At 44.5% G+C, this 10,308-nt stretch overlaps 1 pseudogene; it reads left to right on the top strand.

Annotated features, from left to right (window-relative positions):
• The first annotated feature begins 1,085 nt into the window (after window positions 1-1,085).
• LOC146812261 (uncharacterized) lies at window positions 1,086-3,521 on the top strand (annotated as a pseudogene).
• The last annotated feature ends 6,787 nt before the right edge of the window (window positions 3,522-10,308 follow it).

The following is a 10,308-nucleotide window of genomic DNA, read 5'->3' as shown; positions in this document are numbered from 1 at the left end:
CGACCCACCTCCCAGGACCACCTCGCCTTCAGGAAGCAACTCAAGACCTGGCTGTTCGAGCAGTAGCGGACCCCCCTCCCCCAGCGCCTTGAGACCCTCTGGGTGAGTAGTGCGCTATATAAATGCTTTGATTGATTGATTGATTGATAGTATCAAGGCCCAACATATCGTAAAACCCTTTGATCACACACAAACTATGGTTAATCTTCTACACACCTGTCCCTGTTTCCTTCTTTATGACTTGCTTTACGAGGAGGAGGTGCCCGTTATATTAGAGGTCTGTCGATATCTGATGGAAGCAATAAGCCCTGCCGGGTAATTGATTAAGGGCTGGACAATGGGCTTGTCATCATGACTTTGCTTTTTCTTTGTAGTGAAAATATGTGAATGGTTTACTGTAAAATAAGGAATGTTTGCCTAAAGCATAATATTTTGTATAAAAGAGAAGGCCGGCTTTTTAAGTTTGAGCAGTCTCCTGAGAATATATACCGTGTTGTACTTCTAGGATACCTGTTACTGGCTGCAGCCAATAAATTCGATCTTTGACTCCACCTAGAAGACTCTGTGTTTCTGTAGTCTGAAACAGGAAGAACTCAAAGTCTTTGGGTGTGTCCCCTGGCACCGCTGCGTTCTGAAAAACCCAGTACTTCAGTTGGCGCCCAACGTTGGGCGATTTCAGCGGTACCGGTCCAAGCCAGAGGTTCGTGAGGAGCTTCGTGTGAAAATTCTGGAGGAAGGCCGCCACTTCATTGACCCCTGTATGTCGACGTGGTCCGAAAGTCTTTGCTGCGAGGTTCCCCGCTTCCCGACGGCTACGAAGGACTGCTGCCCTGACTATCGCCCTGTTTTGGACCCTTGATGATTTGGTAGAGCGAAACGATAGACGAGTCTTCTGGTGACGTCATCGATACCTCAGTTAAGTATAAGTGGAGCGTCTCCCAGTCCTTAGTTTGGTTTTTGGTTTGGTATCCCCTTGGGATCTTTGATTTGGAACTTGCAAGTACCAAAGCCGAGAGACTCGTGTATTCACGAGACTATCGTATTCGATAATCCTTTGAAGTTTGAAGCTAGACTAGAGAGCGAAGATGCCTGGTCTTAGCAGACTTGGAAATTTGTTTTGTCTTGGTTGTAATAGGGATTCCTGATTGGAGGACTCGTGTCCGGTTCCTCCGATTGGAACTCCAACCTATGAACAATATGTGAAACATGGCGTAGGCCCCATCACATATAATGAAGTATGGATCCGATACACCAGGAAAGATGGTGTTTTAAAGTGGCCCCAAAATGGTAGTTTTGACACAGAGATTCTGGATAATCTAGAGGTTAAACTTTTTAAGAAGAAAGCCCGGCCGGCGATGTTTGACTCTTTCCGCCTATGGCGTAAGGAAGCCAAACAGAAGGAAATTAAATTAGCAAAAAGAAATAAGAGAGAAAAGGGTATTACGGTAATGCAAGCTGCTATGCAGTTTAAAGATAATGAAGAAGAACAGATAAGTGAGCAGTTGCACAGGCAATGTAACATGGTGATCGATAAATGTTATCCAGTTTTGCCGCTTCTTCAGCAAGATGCGTCAAAAGAAATGGAGAAAGACCCTTTAATGTCACACTTGTTGAATTCACCTCCCCCTTATGTGCAGTGTGCTACAGCACCTCCGCAACCTTTAGTTGTGCAACCCCCAAATATTGTGCCTCAAGTTCTTCCACAATCGCCAGCTCCTCTTCAGCTGGCTCCTACTCCTATGGTGCAGCCCCCTCAAGGGCCGCCGACTTTGCTACCTGCTCCACCTGTACTTCCTACGACTTTGTCTATGGAACCAACCACCTCTTCTGGTGGTGTTCCCGATACTGCCTCTGCTTCTGCATCTGCATTTGCCTTGTTTCCCTCTGTTTTTCCTCCCGTTCTTTTGTCAGCTTCTCCTTCTATGCGACAGAGAATGACTGCTACTGTTGCTAGCCTTATATCTCCTCTCTTCGGGTCCACTAGTGTGACCCCTGATTCAAGACGTAAGCAGACGCGTAGTCAACTGCCTGATTCTCGAGAGAAAGAAATGTTTGACCAAATGGCGCGTAAATGGGTTATCTACCCTTCAAGGTATGATGAGGCGTCTATTATGGATGCCTTCCGTCAATGGGAAGCACCGAAACAGAGATACGTTTTTGAAAAGATGTGTGTTTTTCTTTGTGAGGAATTGGAGGATAATGATTTGGAAGCGAATCCACAGAAGTTGTGCCGCGTACGATTTGAATTTGAAAAGGGCACAATTGTGGGTCCCGATGTTGAGAAGGCAGTTGCGACATTGTTGTCTTTGAGGATTAAGGATCCTTCTCAGTCATTGTTTGAACATGACCCATCTGATCAAAAGGTGAGACAATACCCTATGAGAGAAGTCCCTCCGGTATGGAAGGACGCTGTTGCGGCTGATGCCGCTCAAGGTATTGCTACTATGCCAGCTCATTTCCAGCGTGTTTGGGTATATGTTCCTTGGAAGCGATCTGAAGTTTTAGCCCTTAAGCAGACTTTACCTGACCCCCGTAAAAATCCTGCAGGATATTATAAGGAATTAGCACAGACTGCAAACTCATGTGTTATGAATTTAGCCGACATTGACATGTTATTTGGGAATGTTGTTCCACAGCCTTTGTGGGGAGTGATTCGCAATACAGATCACGCGTAAGAGTTAGGCGACTCATGGGCTAATATTAGTGCTGCAAATGATAGACAAGTTGGTGGTGCCAAGCCTGAGCCTTTGGTAGCGGAACTTCCTGCTAGGATCATTACTTACATGAAGACTTTAATGCCTGCGATGCGTGTGAATTGGGATAAATTGTCTGCGTGTAAGCAGAAGAAAGATGAAACAGTGTCTGATTTCTTCACTAGGTTTGAGGAAACGTTTATCGACCACAGTGGTCAGGATATGAGTACAGAAGGTGGTCAACGGTTATTTGTTGACAAGTTTGTGCACAATTTGCTTCCCGAGTTGTGTAAGAAATTGAAAGATTCAGAGAGTTCTTGGGCCGTTTCCTCTTCAGCACAAATATTGGCTACTGCACAGTATTACGAAAATAGGGATAAAGATGACAAGGATAGAGCAGACAAGAAAACTAAAGAACTAAAGACGAAGGTTCTTTTACAACAGGCTTACCCGCCACGTGGTGGTCAGAGTAACTATCAGCAACCTCAGCAGTTTCAGAGAAACTCGCAAAGATTTGAGTTTTCTCGACCACGTGTTCCGGTAGGCCCCAATCAGTGTTCATATTGTAAAGAAGAGGGTCATTTCAAGTATAGTTGTCCTATTTTCCTACAGCGTACGAATGGTACTATTGGTGCAAGAGGTCGAGGTGTTCAACAAGCTACCAGAGGAAGAGGACGTGGAAGTTCCCACCAGAACGCGCGTCCCCTTCCATCTCAGAATTCAATGAATAGTTTTGACCAGCAAAATAATGCGTCTGGTAGGACGGCTCACTACTATGCTGACGATTATTATGCAGAAGATGATAATATGGAAGGTAATGATTGCTAGGGCAGCCATAGACAAAGAGAGGGAGTTGTTTCAGTTCCAGTAGATCAAGGTGGACCGTATGTTAAGGTAACTACATCAGGCGTGTCAGAACCTTTTCTGTTGGATACTGGTGATGCAAAGAGTTCTATTATGCACTCAAAACTCCCTGGCGCACCTTTGTCTGGCAAGATGAATGTTTCAGTAGGTTTTTCTGGCGCCCCGGTTAGGAATCCGATCTCTAGTCCTATGTCCCTTTCTGTTGGACCTTGTGAATTGGAAGCACCCCTTATCCTAACGACAGGTTGCGGTGAAAACCTGTTGGGATTGGATTTGTTGAAAAGATTGTATGCAACATTATATTGTTCTCCTTCGGGAGTACAACTTACATTGGGTAGGAAAGTGATCTCTTCAATGTATTTGTCGAAGGATAAACTCCCGACCGAATTGTCGTTTCTTCCTGATACTCTTTGGGCTACTGGTCCTAATGATGTGGGTCTTTTGGAAATACCGCCATATGTTGTGACATTGAAAGCCGATGTTAAATTGCCACGCATTCCCCATTACAAGATCTCTAGTGAAGGTGAAAAGGCATTGCTAGCGATCATTTATGATTTGATTGAAAAAGATGTAATTGAAGAGACAAGAGGCAACGTTTGCAAAAGTCCTGTTCTGCCTGTTTTGAAACGTACTGACCCTTCTCAGCCACCTGTTTACAGGTTCGTGATTGATCTTAGAGAGGTCAATAAAATAGTTGTGCCACAATTTCCAGTTGTTCCTGATATCACTGCCCTATTGACTATGATTCCAGCTTCCGCCACTTGGTTCTCGGTGTTTGACTTGAAGAATGCTTTCTTCAGCATCCCGATTGCCGAGGAGAGCAGGGATATTTTTGGTTTCAGTCTAAGAGGCCGAAGTTTCCGCTTCAAACGCGCTCCTCAAGGTTACTGTGAAAGCCCATCAATATATAGTCAGGCTTTAAAAACACAGCTTGATGAAATTGTTTTACCTGATTGCGCTACCCTCATTCAGTACATCGATGATTTACTAATAGCCGCAGATACTGAGGAAATTTGTAAAAAAGCCACCTTGTCGTTGTTACGTCATTTGTCTGATTTGCATCACAAAGTGTCTCTTTCAAAACTGCAATATTGTCGACAAGAAGTGACCTACTTAGGTCATCTCTTATCGAAGGAGGGAAGGAAACTGACCCCAGAAAGAATTCAGGCAATTGCAAGGTTGAGTGTGCCAAGGACACAGAGAGAAGTACGTGCTTTCTTGGGTATTACATCATACTGTAGGCAGTGGATACCGAATTTCTCTTTGCTGGCCAAACCTTTGGTAGCATTAACCTGTAAAGATACACCAAATCCCACTCCATGGTCTGAAGATTGTCAGTAAAGTTTTTCCGAATTGCGTAATGCATTGTGTTCAGCTCCTGTGTTGGGTACCCCCGACTACAGTAAGCCTTTTACACTGTATGTCCATGAGAAAGAAGGTTGTGCATTGTCAGTGTTGACACAGTCTTTTGGAGACAAACAGCGTCCATGCGCGTATTTTTCGTCGACTTTTGATCCGGTATCTAAAGCATTGCCGAGTTGCTTGAGAGCCACAGCGGCAGCAGCTGTTTCTATTCGACAGTCTGCTGGATTAGTAATGAATAACATGTTGATTGTGATGGTTCCTCATGCAGTGGACACGTTGTTAAACAGGACCAAGACACAGCACCTAACTAGTGCTCGATTGTCGGGTTACGAGTTGACACTGTTAGCGAGTCATGTGCACATAAAGAGATGCAGTACGTTAAATCCAGCCACGTTATTGCCGATTTCAGTAGAGACAGATGATGTTGAACAGCATGATTGTTTTCTTAGGACAGAAGAAGAAACGAAAGGGAGAGTGGATCTTAAAGATACTCCTCTTGTAGAGTGTGATGGTACCTTATGGGTGGATGGTTCATGCTTCAAGCTTCCGAATGGTGATACGACTGCAGCATATGCTATCACGACTTTGCATACGATTGTTGAAGCTGCACGTATACCACATAATTCAGCTCAAGCAGCAGAGTTAATTGCACTTACGAGAGCATGTGTGTTATCAAAAGGAATGAAAGTGACCATATATACTGACAGCCAGTATGCGTTTGGTGTGGCTCATAGTTTTGGACGATTGTGGAAAGAACGTGGGTTCCTGACTTCGCATGGAGCTAAGATTCAGCATGGTCAGTTGGTGAATGAGCTTCTTGAGTCGCTGACCTTGCCACTACAAGTTGCGATTGTGAAATGCAGTGCACACAAGAAGGTTACCGATGATATTGGTCGTGGCAATGCATTTGCTGACGAAATCGCTAAAGAAACAGCAAAGGATGTGAAGAATCGAATGTATGTTGCAGGCCCGGCAAGATGGGTTGGTGATGTTGGAATGTGTGAAGACACGATAGAGAGTGTGAAGTCCCTTCAAGCCGAAGCTTCAGAGAAAGAATTGAGTATGTGGAGAGGAAGCAAAGGTAAATTGGACTCGAATGGTTGTTGGGTTGAGTTGTCAGAGCATCAGCGATGGTTGTTGCCTGATGCGTATGTACTTCCAGTGGTTACGATGGCACATGGAATGGCTCATATCAGTGTGAAAGGGATGTGTAAGTTGTTGGCTCCAGTATGGCAAAATGCTGGAATTCCTAAATGTGCAGAGAATGTGGTCAGAAATTGCATGGTGTGTCTGAAATACAATCCTGGTAGGGGAACCCCAACTCCAGCTGGTCATTTTGCGCCTCCAACTTACCCCTTCGAGGTTTTGCAGCTAGATTTCATCCACATGGAAAGGTGCAACAATTTGAAATACGTACTCGTTGTTGTTTGTGCCTTTTCAAGGTGGGTAGAAGCATATCCCTTAAAAGACAACACTGCCTTATCGACAGCTAAAGCCCTTGTCAAAGAATTCTTCCCCAGATTTGGAATGCCGAGAATGGTCTGGAGTGATAATGGGAGTGAATTTGTGGGTCGTGTGATGAAGAAAGTATGTGAAGGGCTAGGTATTCAGCAGAAATTTCACGCTGCAAATCACCCCCAATCAGCTGGACTAGTAAAGTGCTATAATGGCACGTTAAAATTGAAGCTGGCCAAGATTCAAGCGAGCACGGGTCTTAAATGGCCTGACGCCCTGCCTTTAGCACTCCTATCAACGAGAATGACTGTGCATTCGCGAGTGGGACTTAGTCCTTATGAAATTGTGTTCGGCCGCCCGGCCAACATATGGGGAGTGCCAAGGCCGACAAAATTTAGTGAGATCGAACACCCCGTATTAGTTGATTATCTGTATGAATTGACGGCTAAATTGCGTGTTTTACACCAACAGGTGCATGATACTCTGCCTCAGGTCTCTGAAGCTCCAGGACATCCTATCAATCCTGGATCATGGGTGCTGGTCAAAAACTTCAAGAGGACAAAGAATGATGAGCCCCGTTGGACCGGCCCCCACCTCGTCCTTCTTTCAACGAGATCAGCTGTTCGAGTAAAAGGGAAAAAAAACTGGATCCACGGCGTTCACTGCAAGAGGGTCCCTTTGCCTTTGCCCTACGACCGGTGGGTCCAGGAGGGAATCGCCGACTCTGAGACTGAGATTGTGCCTCGTTTTCTGCCTTTTAGCAATGGACGTGTAAAAGGAACAATTTCTGAGAAAGAAAGTGACAAAATTTTGCAAGAAGCTGTGCCACCGTCAATTCGATTAGACACTACAGAGCCTGAACTCTTGTTCCAAGACCAGACAGTATCTGGAAAGAGTCACTATAATTTGAGGTCGAGAACTATGGACAAATAAAATTCTTTTTTTTCCTTTACTATTTTTGAAAAGTGCAGCTCTCTCATCTGAGAAACTTGCTTATTTTTGTTTTTCGAACCGCCATCAGTGTTCATCTGCAGGGTCGTGGTTGCCCAAGTCTTTGGAGTGCAGCTGAAGACTTTAGGTCGACAGTTCTGGTCGGTCTAAGGGAGTTGCCCTGGACTGACAGAAGACTTCCTTAGCATAGAACACCCTACCACCACGAGCAGCAATTAGAGAGGATGGAGTTTTTCAAGAATGAGAGACCTGCCAAACAGATGGATTTTAAAGCCAGAATGTGTACAATGATGACAAAGAAACGATTTTTGATAATATATATTTTCATGTTGCTTAGTATAATGACGTTTTTAATAGGATATGTTTTATTCTCTTTTCAAGTGACGTTTGCACCCACTGCACAGTCCATACCTCCTTCTACTGTTTCCCCGCATTCTTTTCACCCTCTGCCTGAACACGAATCTGCTAGAAGATTAGAATTCGTCAATAATTCATTCATTCAGCTTTTACACCAACACCAATTGGTAGTGAACACAACTAACTGTTGGGTGTGTGGTCTTATGCCTCATACTACTGAAAAAGGTATCCCTTATCTGGTCCTACCTTTCAGCCATAATGGTTCTGTGTGGGCATATAGAACGATATTCATATACGCTCATGAAGCCAACCCCCTACGTTCTGTGAAGGATAATGCTAAGAATAGTGCTCTAGTTAAGGGTATAGTAGATATGATTAAGGAAGACATTTCCTACGAGACTATCCCGAGAGATGAGACACTAGCATATATTGCATGGAACATAACAGGATATGGAGCTGCTCTGAGTGAGAACCAGCGAGCAAGGGGATCCTCCCCGATTTGGGTTGTACCCCATCAGGGTCACCTATGTCTGCAAAGGTAATGGCAAGAATCCCAGAGCTCAGTTAGGGAGAAGTATCTGTACTGAAACATATGTCTTTGCGTCTCAGACTTCCCCTTCATTCTTAGCAGCTAAGGGTACCTATTTCATCTGCCATAATAGAGCCTATACATGGTTGCCCCCTGATTTCTCGGGCACATGTTTTGTTTCGTTCCTGTTGCCTTCCACCTACACGGCCGCGGCAGATTACCACAAGACAAGGATAGTTAGAGGTGTCATCAGTCAAGATGACACTGCAGGACAAGAGTTTGGAGATTTCGTGAAGAGTTCTCTGCCATTTTGGGGTCCTATGGTTAACAGCAGGAACATAAGGCAATTGACAAGGGTGGTTGAATCCACGGTAGATGAAACAGCCGGTGCCCTTAGTAATTTGACTGCTGAGCTCCAGTCAGATGGCCTTATGACTCTTCAGAACAGGGTCGCATTGGACGTCATACTTGCAGACCGAGGTGGGGTATGTACAGTGATCCAATCAAGTTGCTGTGTTTTCATTCCAGATAATGCTCTGACAGTTTACCAGGCCATTTCCAAACTGCATAAGATCGCCGAATCAATTCACGTGGATAAAGGAGATTGGTCATTGATGGGGTGGTTCTGGGAACTGATATCCACCTGGGGATGGAAAATTCTGATATTCATTGGGATGATCTTAGCCATTCTTTTCCTGTTCTGTCTGTGTGTACAGTGTGCTCCTGCAATATGTGGCCTCTGTGCTACATCGTGTGTAAGGAAACCTGTATCAAGGGACGAGCTAAGTAATAGGATGATGCTACAGCAACATCTCAACGATTTTATGAATATAGACATGGACTTAGACCTGGACTCAGACTGACGTGAGTATAGGTTAATTGCCTATGTAAGGGCAAAAGGAGGGTCTGTGGTACTTTAAATTCTGGACCCGTGTTATAAACATCGTCGTATCATGACGATTTTGGTATCAGCAGACCGCAAATGATTAGGATACTATGCACAAGCATTTTCGCCATGTTCGGGTGAAGAAATCACCCTGAAATCATAGTTTCCGTTCTGATCCCTCGGGTTCCATTGTAGAACGACAGCCATTTTGTGATTGCCCTCACATAGGCCCAGAACTAAAGCCAAGCATGGGTCTGAAGGACACGCACACCTTCGTTGACTCTTCGGTGACCTGGGCAAGCTGACTCCACTGCCTGAAGCCAAACCTGTTCGGCCGGTTCCTTTCCCAGTGGCCGAACGAGATTAGTATCAAGGCCCAACATATCGTAAAACCCTTTGATCACACACAAACCATGGTTAATCTTCTACACACCTGTCCCTGTTTCCTTCTTTATGACTTGCTTTACGAGGAGGAGGTGCCCGTTATATTAGAGGTCTGTCGATATCTGATGGAAGCAATAAGCCCTGCCGGGTAATTGATTAAGGGCTGGACAATGGGCTTGTCATCATGACTTTGCTTTTTCTTTGTAGTGAAAATATGTGAATGGTTTACTGTAAAATAAGGAATGTTTGCCTAGAGCATAATATTTTGTATAAAAGAGAAGGCCGGCTTTTTAAGTTTGAGCAGTCTCCTGCGAACATACACCGTGTTGTACTTCTAGGATACCTGTTACTGGCTGCAGCCAATAAATTCGATCTTTGACTCCACCTAGAAGACTCTGTGTTTCTGTAGTCTGAAACAGGAAGAACTCGAAGTCTTTGGGTGTGTCCCCTGGCACCGCTGGGTTCTGAAAAACCCAGTACTTCATCCACTGGGAGTCTAGTTTAAAAAAAATATATAATAGTGTTTGCTAAGTTTCCCCAGCTGCTAGCTTAGCTAGGGTCCCAAATCCACAGCTAGGCACATTGCAAAAAAAAGGGTCAGTTTCTGTGGAAAAATGTGATGTGTCCACGTTGCGTTTTGGGACGTTTTCTGTTGCGGGCACTAGGCCTACCTACACAAGTGAGGTACCATTTTTATCAGGAAATTTTGGAGAATGTTAGTCTGGAGGAAGTATGTGAATCCACACAGATTCCAGAACTTTCCATCAGTGAGATGTAAGGAAATGTTTTCATTTTTTTATAACGCTTGAGATTTGCAAGGGATT

The sequence above is a fragment of the Triturus cristatus genome, chromosome 7, assembly GCF_964204655.1.
Source record: "Triturus cristatus chromosome 7, aTriCri1.1, whole genome shotgun sequence".
Classification (NCBI taxonomy): Eukaryota; Metazoa; Chordata; class Amphibia; order Caudata; family Salamandridae; genus Triturus; species Triturus cristatus.
The sequence above is the reverse complement of the archived record's forward strand: the minus strand, read 5'-3'. Positions and strand labels throughout refer to the sequence as shown.